This window comes from Protopterus annectens, chromosome 8.part0, assembly GCF_019279795.1.
Source record: "Protopterus annectens isolate FY-2018-M chromosome 8.part0, PAN1.0, whole genome shotgun sequence".
Lineage (NCBI taxonomy): Eukaryota > Metazoa > Chordata > Ceratodontiformes > Protopteridae > Protopterus > Protopterus annectens.
Genome location: NC_056741.1, coordinates 26,572,916 through 26,599,152, shown reverse-complemented (window position 1 = coordinate 26,599,152; position 26,237 = coordinate 26,572,916). Strand labels below are relative to the sequence as shown.

Here is a 26,237-nt window from a genome sequence, read left to right as displayed (position 1 = left end):
AACCGGGGACAGTGCTGCAACCTGTACTACTCTATGGTACAGAAACCTGGGACAGTGCTCTAACCTGTGCTACTGTATGGTACAGAAACCGGGGACAGTGCTGCAACCTGTACTACTCTATGGTACAGAAACCTGGGACAGTGCTGCAATTAGTATTACTGTATGGTACAGAAACCTGGGACAGTGCTGCAACCTGTACTACTGTCTGGTACAGAAACCTGGGACAGTGCTGCAACCTGTACTACTGTATGGTACAGAAACCTGGGACAGTGCTCTAACCTGTGCTACTGTATGGTACAGAAACCTGGGACAGTGCTGCAATCAGTAATACTGTATGGTACAGAAACCTGGGACAGTGCTGCAACCTGTACTACTGTCTGGTACAGAAACCTGGGACAGTGCTGCAATCAGTACTACTGTCTGGTACAGAAACCTGGGACAGTGCTACAACCTGTACTACTGTATGGTACAGAAACCTGGGACAGTGCTGCAATCAGTACTGCTGTATGGTACAGAAACCTGGGACAGTGCTGCAACCAGTACTACTGTATGGTACAGAAACCTGGGACAGTGATGCAATCAGTACTACTGTATGGTACAGAAACCTGGGACAGTGCTGCAACCTGTACTACTGTATGGTACAGAAACCTGGGACAGTGCTGCAACCTGTACTACTGTCTGGTACAGAAACCTGGGACAGTGCTGCAATCAGTACTACTGTATGGTACAGAAACCTGGGACAGTGCTGCAACCTGTACTACTGTATGGTACAGAAACCTGGGACAGTGCTGCAACCTGTACTACTGTATGGTACAGAATCCTGGGACAGTGCTGCAATCAGTACTACTGTATGGTACAGAAACCTCGGCAGTAAAGGCAGAGCAGTTGAGGAAGCTAATGGTGATGGAGATAAAATACCTGAGATGGTGGTAGGATGCACACTGTGGGAACGACAAAGAAATAAGGACATCAGAGCAGAAGCCAAAGTCGCTCCAATTGTATAGAATGTCAAAGGGAGCAGAGCACAGTGGTTTGGGCACATGTGCAGAAAAGCAGAAGACAATCTGGTGAAGAAGATTTGATTAGACAAGAAGAAGGTAAGAAGAAACGAGGGAAACCAGCAAAGAGATGGATGGATTGTGTGAGATAAGACCTGTGACAGTCAGACACAACTATCAAGGATGGTAGGAGAGTGGCATTGACTTGAGAGATGGCGACAGCTGACATGGCAGCCTGACCCTATGTACAAAATGGAGAAAACGGGGTTGATGATGATGATGATGATTTGACTTTTATTGATTTTATCAGGTCTGGAGTTCCTTGTTAGGTTCAGCAATTGCATTTTTGTATGCTATTTTTTATAGAACCTGTTCATACCTGTATTCCACCATATGGATTTATTTTTGAATTTAGTGTTGTATTTATTTCTGGGCACAAATGCATCTATGCAGTTTTTTACATGTGCATAGAATTTGGCATTGAAAGATTCCACATAAGCGATGTGCTCATCAAGATGGAGGGGGCTTTTTATTTTAGCCAGGTAATTGCTTAGTTTTAGTAGATTAGCCTTTGCATAATCTATGAATACATAGGTATTGGAAGGACCATTTCCAGGATTTTATCGTCCCTGGTTAGGATGCAGGCTAACTGGTCCAGGGAGTCTGTATTAAGTCCAGAAATCTCTAGGCATACATGTTTGAGGATGTACAAATTTTCATTTTATGGAGGGAAAGTTGAAGTCTGCTAGGAGAATGATACTTGGCTTAATACATAGGGGCTGTACACTAGTTAAGTAGGAGGTATTGGCTAAGGGGGAACAGAGGGGGACTATAGATAACTATGATATGATAAGGGCTTTTGTTAATAGTAAGTTGGACATGGAAGAGTTCCAGATAATTTTCTTGTCTAAAGAGTATTGAGGTGGTGTATTTTTTTAAGAATACAGAGGCACTACCACCTTTAATTCCTGATGCTAATGTGATAGGCCTGAGCATGACACAGGCATCAAAACTGTGCACTGATAGAGTGCTTTCTACGACAATGCACCAGGTCTCTTTGATGATGTATATATCAGTATTTTCTAGGGTAAGGAGTTTTTATGTTGTGTCTAACACTGAGTAGCAGCACTGCAATGTTATCCAGATTCTGTTTAGTTATGTTCAAACCTTAAGAAGACTGATATTGCCTAAAAAAGGCAGTATTGGGGTGGACAAGGATGTAACTAATGTATGAATGCCTTGGAAAGAGGTGTCCAGGCCATCTTTGGGAAAGAAATTTGGACTGTCTACCATATCTTCCCATGCTGCGGTGGTGGTGCTGTGGTAGCGTTGCCGCCTCACAGTAAGACGTTGTCCTGTTTGATTCTCAGCTAGAGCGTCTTCTGTGTGGAGACATGCATGAATGGGCATACCTTCACTGAAGGTTGTACATCAGGGCTGGCAACTCGGCACGTAAAAATCTACTGCCAATCATTAGCGGACCGGAGTTCTGCTGTGGCGACCCCTAACTGGGAAAAGCCAAAAGACACAACAACAACCATATCTTCCCATGCTGATATATACTGTACCCCATCTGAATGACATCAGAATCTAATCCAATTTTTGAAATCAATAATCTTTTGTTCATATTGTGGTATCATTCATAGCGATGGTATAATGTTGTAAAATGCTAGGTTCATACTAGCCTTAGACACATATTCCAAGACTTCTGTCATGTCTCTCTTCCTATATAGGTTCATACTAGGCTATCTGCCCTAGAGCATTTATAAGCCTAGCCAGAATGTGTTTGGCTTTCGCCACCCATTTTAAATTTATTTTGCTATGCCCTTTTTCGAGGTTAGTATACTGTGCCTCTGTCTAACAGTGACACAGAAGAGATACCCGGGGTAAACCTACGATCTCACATCCACTCATCAAGATTCCTCTTGAATAGAGTCAATGAGGGACTCTGCCTAACCTGGACTGGGATTTTATTCCAGAGTGAAGGAAGCCTCTGGGTTATGAATCTGTCCCTCCAGCATGTCCTATTTATTTCAGTGCTGAGGTTCAAGTATCTCGAGCGCGTAGCTCGATGGGATTTGGATTTTCTGAGGTGCAGCATGTCCATTAATTCCAGGTTGGACATGGCTTTATATGTCAGGCACAGATCGCCTCTGAACAGGCAGTATGCCACTGAGTAGAGCTGGAGTTTTTTTAACCAGGCAGCATATGGCATCTGTTTGAGCCATTTGATCCTCTTGGTGAGGTACTTTTGGGGTCTTTTCAGTTGCTGCTGGATAATGTATCTGTACATGTAACTATTGTCCAGGGAGGTACATCTCAAGTCATTTACTCATGTGAACTATGATATGTCATATGCGTGCTTGTGCAAAGACTTAAATGCTTCCATAATGTGGTAAATCCCTATGCATGACTGTGGCCCTGTCTGTGAAAATTCTAGTGAGTGGTGTGTCTCACTATGGAGTCACCTATAACTAAAATATTGCCTTGTGTGGAGGTTTGTCTTGTAAGCTTTTGAACTGAGTCAGTGTGACTCTTAAACATATATTTCATGGTGGGTGCTGCCTATGATGTGTTTTTTTTTTTCCTGAGCAACTGTTATTGAATTTTCAATCAAATATTAACAACCAAAACAATTTAATACATGAAATGAACAATAAAGAAATCAATTATTTACAACTATATACAATAATCCATGACAAATCTTTGATATGACCTATCAGCACTATTAATATTTGTCTAATAACACTTGCAATTTCTGCCGGGCTAATCCTGCGATGAGTTTCTGAGCAAAGCCGGATCCAGTACAAGGCAACCTAGGCTGCTGCTTATATTCTGGTACTGGTTGGGGCACTCAGTGATGCTGGCTTTAATAAATAAAAATGCTCTGCTCCATCACTTTAAAAAATGAATCCAGAATTTTTCATGTGTGTATACATCAGCATGTAGGAGATTTGAGTTTAAATACTTGGAACAAGCATCACATCTGTCCGTCTGATTTGATAAACAGTTCAGCATGTTCTGCTTCACCTGGAAAGGCATACATAAGCACACGTGATTTGGGCAGTTCCAGAGATTAATTTAATGAAATGCAGGGCAGGACTGTTGTTGCAGCAGCTTTTATAAGTGAGTGCATGTTTTTTTATTATGGCAACTTTACAAATGCACGGGAAGTAAAGGATCGCATGTGTATATGTGTGTGTGTGTGTGTGTGTGTGTGTGTGTGTGTGTGTGTGGGCGTGTGTTTGTGTGTGTGTGTGTGTGTGTGTGTGTGTGTGTGTGTGTAAGTAAAATGTCCCAGTTAAGGGCACTGTCTGGTTAAGTCTCTTGCTCAGAGTCAAACCCTGAGCATTAACTATAAGAGGCAAGAGCCTTAATCCTCCAGACCAACAACCAGGCCTCCTTTAATTTTTTTTTTCTTTTGAAATCACTAAGTATTAAAGCCTGTCAAAGTCGGTCATGGAGTCATAGAGTTACAAAATTTGAGCTACTACAGTTTGTCTACCACTTAGTGCAGATGAGTAAGGCTATGGGCCATTAAAGAGCTGCTTCCTGTAGTACCCGGTTGGAATCCCTCAACCTTCATTTGTCTTCTGTGTGACACTGCCAAGTTACTTTACCAGACAGTACTCCTGGGCTGACCTGAAAATGGACAGTTTTATCCAGTGGGGTGTCCCAGCTGTTAGCAAATGCAACACACATTTGTCTTTTGAATTCCTGCAGTCTTCATATAGCTACCAATTAGCACTTCACTATATTTTATATGAGGATGAATCTCAGCATGTCTTTCAGATGCATTCTTACCAAATGTGAAATTCAAGAGAAGAGAAGTTTAATGTTGCTCATGCTAAATCTGTTTTCAATGTGAGAGTGTTTTGTTTGGTTAAGAAAACATTTATTGTTTTTCTTTTTATGTAAAATTTGAAATAAGTTTTAGTCTCTGTGATAATTTAAAAGTAAAAAAGAAAATAGAATGTATGTTAACAAGTTTGAAAAGTGTAATGTAAATTGGGAGAGACAGCCAATTAATGGAATTTGTTATGGCTGGTGGGGGCCTGGTTCATTACCCTGTATACGCTTCCCCCATTTGTCCATAGTTCAGCTCTGTTGACTCTGGAGGTGTATTTATTACCCAGTCAAGTAGGTCAGACCTGTACTGAATGATGTCAGATATTACAGCTACTCTTTATGACAGAAGACATAGAGAGGTCAAAATTAGGTGTAGCTATCTTGGAAGCATATAAGCCTCCCCCAAAATATTTCTGATTTTTGTATGACCTGTGGGTTGTTGAACAAAAGCCGTTATAGTATTTAAATTGGCTTTAATTCATCATCAGCCCCCTTTTTCCCATTTTCTCCATGGGGTTGGGGTATCGTGTTAACTGTCACCATCTCTCTCGATTCAATGCCACACCCCTGCCCTCTTCAACACTCATGCCTGACTGTCGCAGATCTTCTTTCACACAATCCATCCACCTCTTTGCTGGACATCCTCGCTTCCTCTTACCTTCCTCCTGTCTGTCCCAGATCTTCCTCACCAGGTTGTCTTCTGCTTTTCTGCACGTATGTCTGAACCACCATAATCTGTTCTCTTTGATCTTTTCTCATTTGGAACTACTTTGCCTTCTGCTCTTATGTCCTCATGTCTTCATCTGTCCCACAGTGTGCATTCTACCACCCTTCTCGGGCACTTCATTTCTATCACCTCTAGCTTCATCTGCTCTGCCTTTACTGCCCAGGTTTCTGTACCATAAAGTCATACTGGTTGCACCTCTGTCTTGTACACCTTACTTTTCAGCCTCTTTGTCATTCTTCTGTCATAAAATACACCTGACACTCTATGCCAATTGGTTGCAGCCCCTCCGATTCTAGCTTTAACCTCTTCATTCAGACTTCACTTCTCCTCAACCACCTTCCCAGATACTTGAAGCTATTTACCTGTTCCACTATCTTCCTTTCTATCTCAATTCTCAGCTTCTTCTGATTTCCCAGTTTGCTGCCATTATGACTATCTTATCTGTGCTTAGTTTCATCCCATGTGCCTTCAGTTTTGCATTGTATTTATCTATACTTTGCTGGAGTTCTTGCTCAGTCTGCCTGTAATGCTACATCATCTGCATACAGTAACTTTGTTGATCTGTCCCCTCCAACCTGTTTGCTAATGTAGTCCATCACCAGTATAACAGCAGTGGGCTCAGAGATGAACCCTGATGTACATCCACTCCCACTGGGAATCCCTCGGTGATGCCAAACACTGTTCGTACTTGAGTCATTAGGTCCTTGTACATAGCCTGCACTAATTCTACCAATGCATCTGAGACTTTGAAACTACCACAGTACGGCCTAGATTCGCTTTCCTGGGACCTTGTCATATGCTTTCTCCAAATCTGGGAATGTTCAGTTAGACTCTTTCCTTATCTCTAGCTTCTTCTCAACTATCTGTCTCATTGCAAACATTGGGTCACTTGTGCTGCATCCTGATTTGAATCTGAACTGCTCATCTCCCATCTTACATTCTACTACTTTGCATATCCATTTATCAATCACCCTCTCCAGAACTTTCATGCAATGTGATAGGAGTTTGATCCCTTTGTACTGCCCACAGTTGTGGATGCCCCCTTTGTTCTTGTACACTGGCATGAGTATGCTTATTATCAAGTCATGTGAGATACACCTTTCTCTCCACACTGCTATGAGTACCCTCAGGAGCCATTTCTCCCCTATCTCACCCAGCATCTTTATTGTCTTTAATTATAATTTAATCTATATTGTCTTTAATTGTTTTGCTTTATTCATTACAGTAAAGAATTAATTACTTCATTAATAGGCCCAGATTGTGCAATATAGTCTAAAGATGTTGCACTTTAGTAATTTATTTTTGCAGTACCTTCCTTACAACCTCCAGCAACTGCAAAGGGGTTGGTATTAATCAGGTCATATTAACTGCATTATTTGGAATTATTATCAGAACAGTCTGATCGTGAGCATACATTATGTAGTCATCATTGCATATTACTGATACAGGCTTCTCTACAAGATTGGTCTATTAAGGATTTCAACATTTAGTTAAGAACTGTTACTCTGGCATTTAGTGCAGAGGCCTAAAGCTCTGACTTGCTAATGAGCGGCATCCTGTGACAAGAGTATAGCCCATTTACCTACTGTATAACATTGGTGCTACGGATCAATTGGGAATTTGGGCTAGGATCCTTAATGATCAGCAGGACTGCATGTTTAATAACTATAAACATGTTGTCATTGTTTGCCAGCCATTCTCTTCTGCGCAGCTTATATAGTTCAGGAAATGGTATGATAATATCATCATCACACCATTTTTTTAATGTAACCTAGGCCAATTTGTTCCTCAACGACAGAAAATGCTACATCTGTAGATGAAGCACTGGAATGCAAAGCTGTTTGCCAGCAGCAACCTCAACATTAGTAACAATTCTCTTTTTAGTGTGAAATTATTTGGAAGACTTTTACTTCTGTAGAGATTTTGCATACTGAGGGCGGCCACGGTGGTGTAGAGGTTAGCATTGTCACCTCACAGCAAGAGGTTCTCCAGTTCGATTCTTAGCTGGGGTGCCTTCTGTGCAGAGTCTGCATGTCCTCCCTGTGGTCGTGTGGGTTTCCTCCGGGTACTCCTGTTTCCTCCCACATCCCAAAGACATGCAGTAGGTGGATTGGACACTCTAAATTGGCCCTAGGTGTGAGTGTGTGCATGTGTGTGTGCCTTCTGTGGAAGGTTGGGCGCCGGGCTGGCAACTCGACACTATAAAAACTCCACTGCCAATCATGAGCGGACAGATGATCTGCTGTGGCAACCCCTAACCGGGAAAAGCCGGAAGAAGAAGAAGAAGAAGAAGAAGAAGAAGAGATTTTGCATATTGACTTAGATAGGCTATCAGGTGGTTAATATTTCTTACAGTTGTTAACATTTCTTATGCTCTCAATCTTCTATTTAAAGAGCGCTACACATGAATGGATCTTGAATCTGTATACAATTTCATGTAGTTCATGCAAAGCTACCAATAAAGTGCATGTAACTTATTAAAAGCAATAAGGGATGTACACAGTCAACAAAGTAGCTATAACTGCTGGTGAGGGTGGGGGGGGGCATTCTGTGGATGAAAGTACCTTATGTTCTTATCATCTGGTTATTTTTAAACAGTCTTTGATCTGGCTTTGCAGGACTAGTGTGCATGCACAAGTGAATTAAGTTGTAGTATTTTTGGCCACTGTGAATTTGTGTTTACTAAATTTAAACTATGTGGCTATAGTCATTATTTTTGACACAGGCATCTGCAAAATCTGCAGGCAACAATTTAGCTATAACTGCTGGGTTTGGGGTCTGTCTGTCAATAAAATGTATTTATTTATTTTATTTATTTTACATTTGTTTACTGGGATGGTCCAACTGGGACAGTGCCCATTTTCAGCGGAGGCCAGGGGAGAAAAGTTCCAGTCCCGGCTTACATACAAATTACACAACAAGTAATATAAATTATAAACAAAATTGACAAAAAAATGAGTAACACAGTTACAGGATAAAAATGTAAAAACAAGGATTATACATAATATCAAATAGAACAAGACTTTAAACACTTGAATATAGACAAACATATGGTTGAACTTATATATGTGGAGGAACATAACATTAGTTAGGAAACTAAGCAGGGAGACTCACTTAGGCAAAGTAGTGCATAGTGAGTAATACTTCCATGGTGAGAGTTGCAGCTAGGAACGTAACTACTTATAGAGAAGTAGTGTTGTTAGAAGGGATATGTTACAGAGTTAGTACATACAGCCAAATTGTATAAGTAATGCTTAGTGAATAATTAACCTGTAGTGTTATATGTGCAAAGCCAGGATTCAAATAAGTGTCTTTTGAGAGATATTTTGAAATTATTAAGATTGCTTATGGATCTAATACTATGTAGAAGGGTATTCCAGTTTTTAGCGACAAAGTTAGAGTAAAGAGAGTTGCCTGCTGTATTGGATACTTTGGTTACTTGGAGTAAGTCTTTGTTAGATGATCGAAAAGTACGAATGTTACAGTAGGGTTGTAGAAGATTTTTAACATTGTCAGGATTGTGCATTATTTTGTGAGGCATTATTAATTGGTTATAGTTCATAATATGAGGTAGTTTCAACCAAGAAAGATTTTTAGGCATTGACAGTGATGGGTTGAAAGGGTGGCCGCGGTGGTGCAGCAGTTATCATTCCTGCCTCACAGCAAGAGGTTCTCTGGTTCGATCCTCAGCTGGGGTGCCTTCTGTGGGAGTCTGCATGGCCTCCCTGTGGTCACGTGGGTTTCCTCCGGGTGCTCTGGTTTCCTCCCACATCCCAAAGACATGCTGTAGGTTGACTGGATACTCTAAACTGGCCCTAGGTGTGAGTGTGTGCATGTGTGTGCCTTCCATGGAAGGTCGGGTGCCGGGCTGGCAACTCGACACTGTAAAACTCCACTGCCAGTCATGAGCGGACAGGTGATCTGCTGTGGCGACCCATGACCGGGAAAAGCCAAAAGAATAAGACAGTGATGGGTTGAATGTGTGGAATCTGTTGCAAATTTGGCAATCTTATTGTAACATGATTCTAATTTACTTAGTTCTGACTTTTTGAGGTTGGTAAGTATGAGGGATGCATATAAGAGTGAGGACAGTAGGTGGGGTTCTAGCTGTGGCTATTCTTGCAGCATCTGTTAAGAATGTTTTGTTTCGCTACATTGTTCCCATTTTCTTGTGAACCCTTCTGATTGTGTTAGAAATGTGTATGTCAAAATTTACTCTGTTGACGATTATGACACCTAATAGTTTTATTTGGGAATCTGGGAAAATCCTAGTATTATTACTGGCAGTGATATAAAAGTTATCTGGGAGGTTAGTAGGTTTAGATGGATGAAAGATCATAAGTTTAGTTTTATTAGAGTTGAGAATGAGTTGTGAGTTTGCTAGCCATATTTTAATATCAGAGAAGGTTTTTTGTGTGACTATAAGAAAAGTTGAGATCCCCCAACAAATCCTATAAAGCTAGCTATGAAAACAGAATTACAGCAGATAGTAAAGACAACTACAAGGCTTTCTATAGTTATGTAAACCAATAGTAACCACAAATGCTGAACGCTAAAACCTCCGTGTCTTGAGACGCTAATTCCACGATATTGTAAATCTCAGCAGAACAGAACCAAATCTTCACAAGAGATGAGTAAAATCCACTGATTTATTAACACAACTGGTATATCAAAACTGGTTAAGCGCTTTCACTCAATGAATATGCAAGCTTCTTCAGAACACTAACTAAAAAACTGTTACCATTTAAATAACTTAAATTGGCGCCAAAAGCGCAACATTTAAAGAAGCCAGCTTCAATTCTTACTGATTATAGACCAAAGTCATAAAATCCACATTGTTTACCATAATAAATAAATTAATGTAAGTTAATATAATTATATATATCTGTATGACAATTATTAAAAATACATTTTATAAAATCACAAATTGGTTATGAAACAAAACAATATATCCAAATATAAAAATAAAAACAAACATAACTTTTTACATACTAATAGAAGTTAAGAACTTTTAAGCCGTATGCAAAAAAGGCTTAATTGTAATAACATCATTTAACCCCGGTAGTGTGGAGGTGTCAGTATATAATTGCCACCATACTTCTTTGTATGATAGTGTTCCCCTACGATCACCACCCCTAGGGTCCATTGGAACACTATCTAGCATGGCAAATTTAAAATTGTGTCTGTTCCCCCATTTATTGATGTGCCTGTACAAGGCATTTTTAACATCTTTTGTTCTGATGCTATACAAATGTGAGTAAATATGCCTTTTAAACTTCCTTTCCATCTTTCCAATGTAAAATCCGGGACAAGCCATGCATTTGGCTAGATATATGACCGTCATTGTGTTGCAATTACCTTGTTGGAACTCAATATACGTCCTATTGACATTTTCCAATATAATATTATCTTCTTGCAAAATAGCATAACATTGATTACATCTCCCACATTTTTTAGTATGTGTATAACTTGAAACATTGCACATATAACCTCTCTCAAGGTAACTTTTGATATTACGTCCCATTTTATAAATAAACGTGGGACACGTCCCAAAGATGTTAACAATATCCTGGTCAACTAAAATTATATTCCAATTGTTGACCATGATTTTCTTAATTTTGTCTATATGTGGGCCATATTCTAAAACACAAGCTTTAACATAAGTGTTTCCTACATCTAAATGTTTCTTGTGTTAAAGCAGCACTGTCCAAGGCCAAGAATACAGCTTATGTGGGACCTGACAGTATCCCTGGCTGTGTTCTACATGAACTACAGAGTGAACTGGCACCTCATCTGTGTGCCCTGTTCAACCACAGCCTAAACTCAGGCTTTGCCCCTACCAAATGGTGCACTGCTACAGTCATCCCTCTCCACAAAGAGGGAGTGACTACAGACACTGGGAACTATCGCCCCATTAGCCTGACGAGTCTGATATGCAAAGCTATGGAATTCATCATCATGGACCTAATAAACAAGGATATAGGGAATCTCCAAACTCTGGATCCCACATAGTTTGGTTTTGTGAAGGGTAGATCATGCCTGCTCAACTTCTTTGAGTCAGTCACCAGAGCTGTGGATGAAGGCAAGCTGGTTCATACAGCCTACCTTGATCTGGCCAAGGCCTTTTATACTATTCCCCACTCAGGAATCATAGAAAAACTCATTAAGCTAGGCATCAACCCCTATATCACTAGGTGAATTGCAAATTGTCTCACAGATAGAACCCACAGTGTGAAAGTAGCTGACTCCAAAACAGACTGCCGACCAGTCACGAGTGAAGTCCCACAGGGTTCAGTCCTGGGTCCTCTCCTGTTTGGTATCTACTTCTCTGAAGTCCAGGCCAACACAAAGGGACTCTGGCTGACAAAGTTCGCAGACAATTGCAAGTTGGGAGCTATTATTAACTCCCCAAGTGATGTTGACATCCTAGAGAAAGGCCTCACTGAGACCAACGACTGGTGTCAGAACCATGGCCTTAAGCTCAATGCCAAAAAATGTGTTGTCATCCCCTTTGGGAAAAAACCCGGTTCACATGAATTGCCACATCGATGGTAGTCCACTGAACACAGAAGGCATTACAAGAGATCTGAGAACACAAGTTGCTGTCAGCCTATGTTCTCAGATCTCTTATAACACAGAAGGCGTTATAAGAGATCTTGAGAACACAGGTTGACAGCAACCTCTCTTTTGACCACCACATTGCCACTGTGGTCAGAAAGTCTTTCTATGTGGCACGTCTCATTACTAAGGGTTTTGCATCCAGGAAGAAAGAGGTCATTGTCTCCCTCTACTCTTCTCTCATTAGGCCAATCACCGAGTACAATGCCCCATTTGGCATGCACCTCACTAGACACCTGCAACAACTGGAGAGGCCGCAAAAGTACCTCACAAAGAGGATCCTAGGCCTTAAACACTTGTCCTATGTAGACAGACTCAAAAATCTCCAACTATTCTCTCTCATATCGCCTACTTAGAGGCGATCTCCGCTTGACTTACAAAGCCGTGTCTGACCCAACTCTGTTAGAAATGCTACATCTAAAGAAATCCCAATCCCTCCGCACCACATGCTCCAGAGACCTCAACCTCATTACCACAATCAACAGAACAAGCTGGAGGGACAGATTCATAACTTAGAGACTGCCCATGCTATGGAATAGACTTCCCATACATGTTAAATAGAGCACCTCACTGGCCCTCTTCAAGAGAAATCTTGATGAGTGGATGGGAAACAGAAAATTCACCCTGGGGATCACTCCAGTGGCTTTACTCGAAAGAGGCACTGGGAACTAAGGTTGGGTAGCACGATGCCAGGGTAATCCTATGGGCTAGGCTTGTAAAGGCTCCAGGGCCATTAGCCTAGTACACACCTATGAACCTATGCTGCACATATGAAGGTTGAATCATATGCGTATTGTATGATAGATGCTTGAGGGGAGGCTGTATTAAGATAATTTATGAATATGCTGAAGAGGAGGGGCCCTAGGAGTGAACCCTGAGGGACTCCAAGTGTAACAGGAAGGAGTGGGGATAGATCTTGCTTTCATTTCACAGCTTGCTGGCGGCTAGATAGATAACTTTGAAACCAGTTAACAGCATCAGGATTGATATTACGATTTTTCAGAGTGGACAGTAACTTAGGATGGGAAACTGTACTGAATGGTTAGACATGTCCAAAAAGACTGAAGACACTATTTTGTTATCGTCTCTGAATTTATTTGTAGTATTAGTGAAACTTAGAAGAGCTGCAGTGCTATGATATGGGCGGAATCCATCCTGTGATGATGAGAAGAGATTATTGTTTAGAAGATGTTTAAGAAATTGAAAGTGGATACATCTTTCCAGAATTTTAGAAAGTGGTGAAAGTATAGCAATGGGTCAGTAGTTTGTCAGTTCTGTTGAATTACCTCCTTTGTGTAATGCTGTAATATATGTAATTTTCCAAACAGCTGAGACATACTGTTCTGTTATAGAGTGGTTTATAAGTATTGACACAGGAAAGGCAATAACATCTGCTGTTAATTTTAGATATTCTGCTGGCAAGTTATCTGTTGCCAGTGAACTGGGTTTCAACTTCTTTAACAGTCTTGCAATAGTTTGTTTTGGGACTGTTTGAAATGAGAATGTGTCTACGATATTGCTTGGCTTGTTGGGTGTTGGTATTGTGGGAGACTTGCTATTCTTAGTGCTAAAGCACTTTCAGTAAAGAATATGTTAAATTGTTCAGCAATATTGTTTGTGTTATCAGGTAAGTTGGGGGGGGGGGAGCTGTGGTTTGACCAGAATGAAGTATGTTATTGATTGTGTTCCTGAATTTTTGTGACTGAGCCTGCTGAGTTGACAGTTAAAAAGTGATTAGCCTTTATTTGCAGGACTAGTGTGCACTTGAGTAAAGCAAATTAGAGTACTTTACTATAGCCATTATTATCACAATCAGACACTTGAAGTGTACACAGTTGATAAAGTGGTCATAACTGTTCAGTATGGATATTGGTGGATTATAATAACAACAGTCTGAGTGGCCTCTTATGGTTAAAATGTTCTGAAATGGGTACTTTTGTCATTATTGGTTCATACATTTTGTTTCACTGCTTAGATGTTCAAAATTACAACTTTAAAACACACTCCTAAAAATATTGCTACATTAAACGAGAAAAAATAAGCCAGATTCCCAAAAGATTTGTTCTCAGTGGATGTCTGCTCTGATTCTGTAAGACTTACTCTCAGCATAAGTGAATTACTTCGATGTAAGACATATCTATAAGCAGGCTTACACCACGGGCCAGATGCCAAAAGTCCTGCTGTCAGTGTAAGTCGTCACTTACACTAAGAGTACGTCATTTGGAATAGAGTTCATATTTTAAAACAATCAGGAAGGTGAATAAAAGAACACATGCATTTATGATTGGTCCAGGTAGGAGGAGTGGGTGTCCTGAGTCATGGACAGGGGTCTATAGCAGGCTATAGCTTGGATAGGTGTCTTATATATATATACATGCATATAGTTTATGTGTGTGTGTGTATATATGTGTATATATATATATATATATATATATATGTGTGTGTGTATATACATATATATATATATATATATATATATATATATATATATATATATGTATATATATAAAAAAAGTCTTTTGGCTTTTCATGGTTGGGGTCGCCACAGCGGATCACCAGTCTACTAATGACTGGCAGGGAAGTTTTACAGTGTCGAATTGCCAGCCCAGCGCCCAACCTTCAAAGAAGGAACACCCATACACGCCTACCTGCATGTCTTTAATGTTCACTCAACCACAGGGAGGACATGCAGACTCTACACAGAAGGCACACCAGCCAAGAATCAAACTGGAGAACCTCTTGCTGTGAGGCGACAACATAGCTGCGGTAGCATTGTCGCCTCACAGTAAGACGTCCTGTTCGATTCTCAGCTAAAGCGTCTTCTGTGTGGAGACATGCATGAATGGGCACCGTTGAAGGTTGTGCATCAGAGCTGGCAACTCGGCATGTAAAAATCTACTGCCAATCATTAGCGGACTGGAGTTCTGCTGTGGTGACCCCTAACCGGGAAAAGCCGAAAGACACAACACACATATATATATATATATATATATATATATATATATATATATATATATGTGTATATGGGTTCACTTTATAATCTCAAAATACTGAAATATTAAATTTCAGTATTTCAAGACTAAAATAGCAAAAGCCCGGTTCCACGAAAGACCACATAACTGAATCCGGAAATGTCGAATCAGCGGTTATGGTGGTGGGCTGTGTTACTGGATAGCTGGAGATTCAGGTAAGTGTTTATATTTTAAGGATTCTGGGTAGGGATTTTAGTGTATGTTAGTGTGTTGGGAAGTTGTAGGTGTAGGTTACGGTATGTAGGTAAGACTGTGAGTATATAAGTGTTGAGAATGGTGGTGTTTGTATGCATGTAATTTGTGTTTGTGACAGGGGAATGTAGATTGTGTAGTGGTGGGTTTCGTGTCTTTTTACTGCAACCTCGGCGTTAGTATATATAAGTAGCGGGAGTGTGGGGAGCACAGCCCCTCCACATGGGGGGGTGAAGGAGCCCCCCCTGCTTATATGTAGGGTAGGTTTGTGTATTTGCGTTGTTGTGTTTGTGTGTGTTTTGTTTGTTGTAGTGTGGGGAAGAAGGTGTATGTGTGTTTGTGTGTTGTAGGGTGTGTTTAACAGTTGCGATTTTGAATTTCGCACTTTTGGGGTTTCGGTATTTTTACTTTTCAGCTTTATAGTCTCAAGATACTGAAATTCGATATTTCAGTATTTCGAGATTATAAAGTGAATCCATATCTATCTATCTATATATATATATATATATATATATATATATATATATATGTGTGCTCTCAACTCCCATGCCCCAATAACACACCCTTTAAAACTGCTGCAATTTTCAATTCATACTTCACAGATATCATCCGCAGACATATACAAACTATCCACCCAATGAGGCCCACACCCCCTATTGCAAAACAGTCCTTTCTCACTAAAACCCATTCCAACCAACTACATCAAAAAAAAAACCTTATCAAACTTAAACCAGGTTCCCCTTCTGCTGACAACCTGCAGCCTCTCTTCCTAAAAGCTGCTGCTGACTCATCACCCCCCCTACTGCAAAATAGTCCTTTCTCACTAAAACCAGTTCCAACCAGCTACATCAAACAACTTCTTATTTTAACTGGAAATACTTAGTTAGAGCATTTTTAACACCAGATAGAATTAAAAAGATCAGTACTACTAAAAATGTTTTTTTGTTGGAGGTGTGAAAAGTCAAATAAAGCAGACTGGATTCATATTTTTTATGAATGTAATAAAATTAAATCATATTGGAATGGAATCAATCATTTTTTACAAGTTTTATTTCATGAATTCTTTACCTTAACTAAAGTACTGATAATACTAAATGTAAATGAAGGTCCCTACCTAAATAAGACAAATATGTATTTGTTATGGACAATACTTGCTATATCTAGGAAATGCGTAACCAGAAGGTGGAATTCAAGTACACCCCTGACCTTGGAAGAATTCTACACTTTACTGAAGACAACTGCATTGATGGAAATAAAAATCAAAGAACTACGAATCTATCCCAGGCCACTGGTAAATAATCCTTGGAAGAAAGTTATATCTTTGTTGGACACTCTGCAATAATCAATATTGTATCTCTGATAACTGATCTGTTAATTCTATATTTAATAACATACGGTGTATATAATTGAAAGTCAGGCTATTATAAATATTGTATATAGTTGTTTAAAATGATATTTAGAAATATTATGTAAATGTTATTTTAATTGAAAATAAAAAAAAAATATTTGAGAAAAAAAAAAACTTCTTATCAAACTTAAACCACGTTTCCCTTCAGCTGAAAACCTGCTGCTTCTCTTCCTAAAAGCTGCTGCGGACTCCATAGCATATCCTGTCTCCATCCTCATAAACCGCTCAATTAGTGAATCCACTGTTTTTGCCCTCTGGAAAAAAGTTCCATACTATACCAATCCGCAAAGGTGGAAATTCTGTTGAACTCTCTAATTATCGACCTATTGCCATACTCTCTCCCCTCCCAAAATTCTTGAGCACTGTGCTTATAAACAAATCTCAGCTTATCTTACTCGTGAAAACTAATTACTCCTACTCAACATGACTTCTACCCCAACCTCAGCACTTATTTCCTTTACTAACTCCATCTCCCTAGCTGCAGACAATGATAAACTGCATCTTTTTAGATCTCTCTAAAGCCTTTGACAGTGTCTCTCAGCCCATCCTCCTCTCCAAACTCTCTCAACTCAACCTGTCCTCAGCAACTATCTCCTGGTTCAATAGCTACCTCACAGACAGACTGCAATCTGTACAATGGCTCTCTGCTCTTTCTCCTTTTCTCTCCATCAAAATGGGCGTCCCTTAAGGCTTTATTTTAGGCCCCTCCTTTTTAACATTTTTACTAACCAATTTCACACATCCTGTCCTCAGTCTTCCCTCAGACCTTGATGCTTTGCCAGAGATGCCTCCACTTGTCACCCCTGGGATCCAGGATTCTGGCCAAGGCTCTTGCCTCCCCCATTGTGCCTTTTTTAGGCAATGTCCCACAGACAAATCTTCCAACATAAAAGATCTGTCAAAAAAGCAAATTGAAGGTCATGCTGCTTAATGCTAGGAGCCTTAACCTGAAAATGCACTCAGTGGAGGCTCTCTAAGCACTGGAAGATGCTGACATCTGTGCAGTCACGGAAACTTAGTTCAAGGCTACAGAGAGCACCCCTGCCTTAGCAGGCTATTCCGGATTCCACACATTCTGACCACAAAATGAGGTTGGAAAGACTAAGGGTGCTGGAGTTTCAATTTTCATTAAAGACAAGCACATCTCCAGATTGGTTTGCCAGCGTGATGCACTAGAACTTCTCCAAGTGGAACTGACAATTGGGAAGACACCCATCCAAGTTATAGCCAGGTATAGACTTCTCTCCATGACTCCGGGAAGACACCCATCCAAGTTATAGCCAGGTATAGACCTCCCTCCATGACTCAGGACACCCACTCCTCCTACCTGGACCTACCTGAGTCCATCAAGGTACCCCCTAACACCCTGATCCTTGGTGACTTCAACTACCCCACCATAAACTGGGTGAAGTATTCCTGCTCTAAAGCACTCACCCAACGATTCCTTGATTTCATCAGTTCTAACACACTAGACCAGCTTGTGTCATCCCCCACAAGGGGAGATAGCATTCTAGACTTGGTTCTCACTAACATAGGTGACTGCTGCACCACCCCATAGTAAGTTCTTCTCTGGTGAGATCAGACCATCGGCCTGTCCCATTCAAAGTGTCTATCCTGTTCAATCCCACTCCAGCCCTAACCAGGCTAAAAACCTTCTCAAAATCTGACTACAACCGCTAAGGGAGAGTATCAGTAGCTTCACACCACCACCCTCAGAGAATGCAGACAAATATACTGATCAGTATGCCAGTGCAGTATACAAGCACCTGTACAACTGCATGGACTCAGCCATAACCAACAGAACTAAAACCTGCTCTTCAAGGAAATACAAACCTATGTGGTGGACATCCTCTATCAACAGGCTTTAAAACAAAAGGAAGAAACTGTTGTTCTAGGGTAAAAGGGCACAAATTCCCAATTGGAAAAACTCCCTCCATAGCCTCAACAAGCAAATTAGATCACTAGTGAAAACCTCCAAAACCAATTATGAATCAAAACTAGCCTCCAAAACAAAGGCTAACCACAAAGCCTTTTTCAGTTATGTCAGAAACCTCCATGGCAAAGCCCAGGCTTGTTCCAAATTAATTCTTAACAGTGCCACCTACACTGATCCTGCTGACTTAGCCAACCTGCTAGCAGATAAGTTCAGTGCAAACTTCACCCCCATTGTCCTCCCCCAAAGGCCCATTCAACATCCCTGATACTTGCCCCGCACCTCACATCTCAGTAGATTGTGTTAAAGGCCCTATCCAAGGCAAAGAACACAGCTTCCATGGGCCTCATAGTATCCCTGGCTGTATTCTGCAACATCTCCAGCAAGAACTAGCCTCGCCATTGAGCACCCTATTCAACCACAGCCTAACTACAGGCTTCATTCCAGCAGAGTGGAGAACTGCCATCGTCATCCCTTTGCTCAAAGGTGGTGCCACTACTGACCCTGGAAACTTATCGCCCCATTAGCTTGACAAGACTGATCTGTAAGGCCATGGAGTGTATTATTATGGACCTCATAAACAAGGACATAGGCAATCTCCAAGCACTTGACCCCACCCAGTTCGGATTCGTCAAGGGTAGATCTTGCCTGTTGAACCTGGTTGACTTTTTTGAGATTGTCACCAAGACACTGGATGAGGGAAAGTCAGTACAGACAACTTACCTTGACTTGGCCAAAGCCTTTGACACAATCCCTCACTCGGGCATCATCGAAAAGCTAACAGAAAAATCCCTATCTCATTAGGTGGGTGACCAACTGGCTCACTGATAGGACCCACAAGGTCAAAATAAGTGCCACTACCTCTGATAGCAGACCTGTCACTAGTGGTGTTGCCCATGGATCTGTCCTGGGACACCCTACTGTTTGGCATTTACTTCTCAGAGGTCCACGCAAAGACAAAATGCCTGTGGCTGATCAAGTTTGCGGACGACTGTAAGTTGGGTGCTGTCATTGACTCCCCAAATGACGTTAACATACTTCAAGAGGGTCTTACAACAACAAATGACTGGTGCCAAAGTCATGGCCTTAAATGCAAAAAAAAAAAAAAAAAAAACATAGCCCCCTACTGATTACCACATTAGCGGCAACCCCTAAGCACACAACCTGTGGTGAGAGACCTGGGTACACAAGGTGACAACAATCTCACATTTGACCATCATGTAGCGGCAGTGGCCAGAAAAGCCTTTTACTTGGTTCATCTCATAAGTAAAGGGATTGCATCCAGAAAAAATAAGGTTATTACGCCTCTGTACTCCTCCCTCATTAGGCCAGTAATTGAGTACAGCGCCCTGTTTGGTATATACCTCTCCGAACACCTGCACCAACTAGAAAGGCCACAGAAATACCTAACAAAGAGAATCCATGGCCTCCATAATCACAATCACTCAACTCTGTATCGTGCAGATTGCTCAGAGGTGATCTGTGTCTCGCCTACAAGGCAATCTCAGACCCTGCTCTACTAGACATACTCCATATCCATTAAGTCTAACTCCTCGCGTAATACCCGATCAAAAGGCTTAAATCTAATATGTGACATTAACAAAACCTGCTGGGGAGACAGGTTTGTCTCCCAGAGGCTGCCCTGTCACTGGAATAGACTCCCCATAAATGTCAAACAAAATACGTCGCTGACCCTCTTCAAGCACAACCTTGATGAGTGGATGGGCAACCACAACTTTGTCCCAGGGGTTCCACCTGTGTCCCTCATTGACAGGGGCGACAGGTGCTGACTGTGGTTTCTTTTTTGGGGATAAACTCTTGGCTAGGCTTGTAAGGGCCCCAGAGCCATTAGCCTAGTAATCACCTATGATCCCCCCCCCCCCCCCCCCCACACACACACACATACATACATACAAGGGAGGGCACAGTTGTCTCAGCTTTAATAAATACATTTTTATCATTATGTAAGTTCATTAACATATATATATATATATATATATATATATATACACACACACACATATGTAAATGACAGTAAATTACACAAATTTGACTTTCGTGAAGATAACGTAACATAGTCTACCTGCATTGAAGACACATGCATGTGTAATTAGCATTCTGTATTAGTGGGGAAAAATTAATGATTCACCTTTGTCTTCTCAGAAATGCAATAAAAAAGTGTCCCCTTCCAGTAGGTAAGGACCCAAAGTAGTTGCAGAAGAAATATAATTTTACATTTATTTCTTTCATGTCCAATGAATACAAATACAGTATAAATGCAAAGAATTAAACATATGCAAGTAGCAAAATGCATACATTCTCCCTTCATCTAACTACAGTAAGTTTCCAGTATGCAAAATACTAAACACCTGCATCTTAATGTATTTCTAATTCAGATTTCGTAAGTTACAAAGTCTAATCACAGTAAGCTTTCCATGCATTCAGACCTAGTAAGTTACTAGGTAGTTACACATCCAAGTTTTTAAACTACTGACTCTTCACATTTGCATTTTTAAGTGTAAAACCATGTTTAGTGCAGCCAGAGATATATTAAACGGTACACTATAGCATGAACAAAATGCATAGTCTCATGTTGGATGAACAAAATTGTTTGGGCTGCAGCCTGCATGTGTGTGTGTATTTAGCTGAGGTTCTATAAATTGTTTACAGGAAACACTATTCACTGTATTTTGATCCACTTAACCGTCCTGCATAAAGAGACAGGCGACAACTAATTTACAAACGGTACAGTTCGGAGTGTACTGTTTATTCAACAAACTTGCGTTGGGAAGCACACTCACGCCTAGCACAACATGCTCAGTTCACACAAGTGTAATAATAACTGCCTACACCTCTGCCGTACGTACTTTATGCATCCAGATCGGGAAATAATTAAATTACTTATTTTGCATGTTAGGATACAAAACACAAAAATGACTCGAAACAAGAGTCATGCACGCCTTGAACCTCCGCAACTGATTACACACAGTAGCCAGAAAGTAAACTAAGAGAACAGTGTGTGCATAACACAGACATTATTTGTTTATGCGACCATTGTCGTTTACAGTCACTTGCACTTTTTTTACATCAAATGTCTTACGTTGCGGTCTGTACAGAAACTAAATTTACTGCTAAAACTATCGTTTGACTGCCTGGACGAAAAAATAATAATTTTAATACACTGTTTTCCCTTTAGCGTACGGTAAACTAAAAATATTCCTTACACCAATTGAAACACTCAATAAAACTAAACAAACAAATGATGTTTCCTGTCCGTGGACAAGAATGACAAGAGTAATACTTCCGGGTCACTCTACATGGCATTCCCATGGTAGCGTGAAGGAAGGTAGTTGTGCTAGGGTTATTTAATTGAGCTTTGATTATCGCCACTAATGGGGTGGATCTGAAAAGTTTATTTGCAAAGGTAAGAAGCTTCCCATTTACAGAATCGAGAGTTTTGTATTGTGGTCCTCCCGGAGGTGAGGTGTCCATTGGAAACGCTATACCTGAAGCTGATTGATTTTTGTGTGTGAAAGTTTTTCTGCTGAGGCCTGTGTCTTTGGGTTATTCAGACCCTAAATCGTTTGTATAAGGATTTTATTTGGGTTTGGACATTATTTTTACAGTGTTAATGTATTGTCATCTCGCTTAAGGTGAGGTTGATTCTTGCGTTTAAAATAGTATTTGATAACCAGCTTGTGGTTATTCTTAAAGTGTTAACACATGTTTAGAAAGTGGCATGACTCGTTTTTGGACAGGGTTTTAGTAAAGTATAAATTTATAAAACTACCTTTTTGTCTGTTTTTATTTGGGTGACCTTTGGTAACCGAATGCCAGTCGTTCAAAATGAAGGGGTTAGCACAGTCACGCAGCAAAAATACATGTCAAAAGATGCATCATTTACCCAGCCCAGTACCACACTGTGTCTCTGCTTCAGAAGTATAGTATATACATACAGGCACATATAATGTACATGTATGTGTGTATATATAAACACACTGACACACTTGTGTGTCTTTATACGTATACTTCATCTTTTCTGAAATAGTGTGTTATTTTTAAGTTTGCACGTATAATTGCTTACTGTAGGTATCTTTAAATTAGTACGTAACATAATTGCATTTCTGCGTAAATGTCAGAAACTTCGGGTATAATGTAAATTGATTTAGTGTAAAACATAAAACGCCAGGTGATGTAATTTGATCTTCGAGTGATTGTATGCCTGCATGCCGTTGTGCCCAAGTCTTGGCTGAGAGGGTCCTAAGACTAGCCCAATCATAGCTACTTATGAAGAAAAGAAATACGCAGCAGAAAGGACAGTTATGTTTTGTGGGGTGGGGGAACGGAGACGTTTTATGTACAAACCAAGCAGGTTCATTATTGTTTACTGGGCATGCAGTCATAATGATTGTTGAACAGTCTACTCGTAGTAACCCCCAAAAATTGTACTCCACTTTTGTGCAAATTAATTTTTAACCATAGGTAAGGGGAGTTTTGGGTTAAATATCGATTGGGCAGGTCCTAGTTATGTGGTGAAGGAGATTGAGATATGTTGTGCAAGTATTTTGCGATAATATCTTGTAGGTTGTAATACCTCATGGAATGGAAGTCCTGAGTAAAGGCTGCCCAATAGGGGATTACATGGGATGGAATGTAACAAGAGGGCTTTTGGTCTGTCTGGTTTTAGTCTTGTGAACATGTTTGAGACTTGTCAGGATGAATGTAGTGATTTGAGGTCTGCATGCTGAAGTAGACATCGTATTTAATGATGAGCCTAATAAGGAATGATTAGAGAGAGACTTTTTTTGGTTCTGGAAGATATTTCCTTGGAAATTAATTTGGCAAAATAGAATGATTTCCCAAGTCTGATTGATATGGTTGTGAAAGAAAGCATGCTGTCGGTGAAGGTTCCCTTCTCTCTAATGACCTCGTTGGTTTTCTAAAATATAATTGTACTGAATTTTTTTTTACCATTGGGTTTGAGCCCTTTGCTAGTACACCAGGCACTGGTCTGATCCAGCCCTTGTTGCAGTATCAGAAAGTCATTTGGGTAGTTAATAGTGCCAGCTTGCAGTCCACAGTAGACTTGGTTAGCCAAATGTCTTTTGACATCTGCCATTACATACAGATGCAGATGGTTCTGTGGAACACCACAAGTGATTTTCTTCTTTTGGAAGAGATACCACCAGCCAGCACTGTTTGGATTCTGACATAGTGATTTAGCTGGCTGCCCATCATTTCACAGAGGGGAATAATGTTAGGTAAGCTTGTTTCTAATACCTGAATGGAGAACTGTGTCAGAGTTTTGCTAGGTCTAGATCGGCAGTGTGGGCAGATTGGCCCTCGTCCAAAGCTTCAGTAGGTGTGTCGTAGAAGTCAGCTAGGTTGAGAAGACAAGACCTGCCCTTTAACTCAAATTGAGTATGATTAAGGTATTGAAGACTACCTATTTTGCTGTAAGTTCATCTGTGATGTGTTCATAGGTAAGTACTAAGCTAACTGCCCCTGCGGGCCATTTTAAGCCTAGCCAATTTCCCTTTTTGTGCTCGAAGTAACCTATCCCATTTGGTTATAGATTGACTTGCCCATCTCATGGGCAATAATTACATATTTCCCCCAAAGAGAATAACTGGGTTCATACCATGGATAACTTGAGTAGACCCGTGCATGGGATAATGCATTACGTAGCTGCGTCTGTCCATTAGTAGTACAGGGGCAGTTCTTGGGTAAGTTTTCTGTTTCCCATCCATAGATCTGATTTGCACTTGGATATGGACAGGGGTGAATTGTGTTTTATGTGGATGGGAAGTATATTCTACAACAACAGTATCTGCGAGAAACACCTTTCTCTCAAAACCATTCTGTTGTTGTTGCAGAAGGGGCTTAGATTCCTAGATAGAGTATTTGCTGATGCCAATTGACTTGATGTGCAGTAAATCCATCGGTAATGCACTGGAGGATGCCTTGTATGACAGATACAGGTAGTCTCTTAGCAGTCTGTAGGATACCAAGTATATTGGCAGGGTTTTGAGTCCATGCATGTAGGACTTGTTGTTTAGGTCTTGTATCCTGTTAAAGATAGCTCTGTGCGTTCTAGGCCTTGTATTATTTTAGTAAGGTATCTGTTTGTTGTTGAATGTGCCTGGGCAGATGCCAAAGGGAGCATTATATTCCATATGATACCACTAGGGCTTTAGTTCCCAGGCTATACAATGGTGCCCCCTTATTGGGTGATATCACTGTAGTAATTCTCCAAACATCTGCAAAACAAGTGGAGAGGCTAAGGTTGAAAAGATGCAGGAGTGTAACTCTTATGAAGGGCTAGAAATGTTGTTGGGGCGCATGCAAGTGGTATTTTTAGTTTGTGATGGTGCCAGTAGGACCTGGGCTAGAATTGTTTGTCGGGGGTATTTAGGAGAAAGTAGTGATTAGGTAAGGTAATACTGGAGCTACTCCAACTAAGACATTAGCAGCGACTTAACCTTAAGCAACTTCAAATACCCAGAAATTAACTGGCAGATCTGTACAACCAATAATAAAAACACAGCATCTCCTAGATTTTATTAATGCCACCTCCCTACACTATGTCTGTTCTCTCCACTGGAAATACAAAGTTGTACTATTGGGTAACAGTTTGGAGTAACACTGGATATTACATCTTGAGTATTTTAATACAGTCATAATGGAAAACATTGGACTATGCAGGAATTGATGCAACTAAATTGCCAGTATTAACGCGTTTGAAGCACTTTTTTTTCCCTTTGTAATAAGTAATTTAATATGGGCTCAACTTAAAGTAAGAGATTGTATCACAGTAAAATTAATTACACCTGTTGGTGATGTCCTTCTGGGAATATAAGTGCAGTTCTAATGTTTTTGTAAGCAGTTAGTCAGTGCTGGCGGGCACTTCCCTATGCTTTGTAGGTTTCTTTTAATGCTGATGTAATGTTGAGTTTTTGCAGTGTAAGAAATGTCATCTTTTCCATTAGTAAAACTGTTTGTTGATGATAATGTTTGGAATATTAGTTTGATAGCTGCTCATTTCTACCCTATGTTACTGACTTGACACTTGCACCACCACCCAAAGACTTTATCATGGTCCAGTGCACTCCATTAGCACCCCTAATACAGTCAAAAACATGTTTTATCTTTTGTTCCTGTATGTTCATTCCTAGTCTTACTTTCTGTAAGGCTGTGGTTTAGGTTCTTTTTTTTTTCTCAAATATCTTTTTATTAAATTTTTTTTTCATAATTTTAAATAAAAAAAATAATATACAGTACAGCATAAGTTGTTGATGTTACAGTTTGCATAACACTAGCAATTTAGGAAGCTAGGTGTTCACACACTGTGATAAAAAGAAAAACAATCAAATTAGCTGAAGTTGACAACAAAGGATTGCCATAAAGTTATGATTGTGTTATGATTCAGTCATGAGGCATGAATATAGTAAAACAATTGACCTATGCATTATGAATACAA

General features: G+C 40.3%; 1 protein-coding gene across 2 annotated transcripts in view; it reads left to right on the top strand.

Moving 5' to 3' along the window:
- Positions 1 to 22,046: 22,046 nt before the first annotated feature.
- The window catches only part of COPS7A (COP9 signalosome subunit 7A), a 490,679-nt gene continuing 486,488 nt past the window's right edge, over positions 22,047 to 26,237 (top strand). For both annotated transcript variants that reach the window (XM_044079590.1, XM_044079591.1), the window contains exon 1: positions 22,047 to 22,181. The gene's annotated coding sequence lies outside the window, so the exon portion shown is untranslated. The remainder of the gene's footprint in view (positions 22,182 to 26,237) is intronic.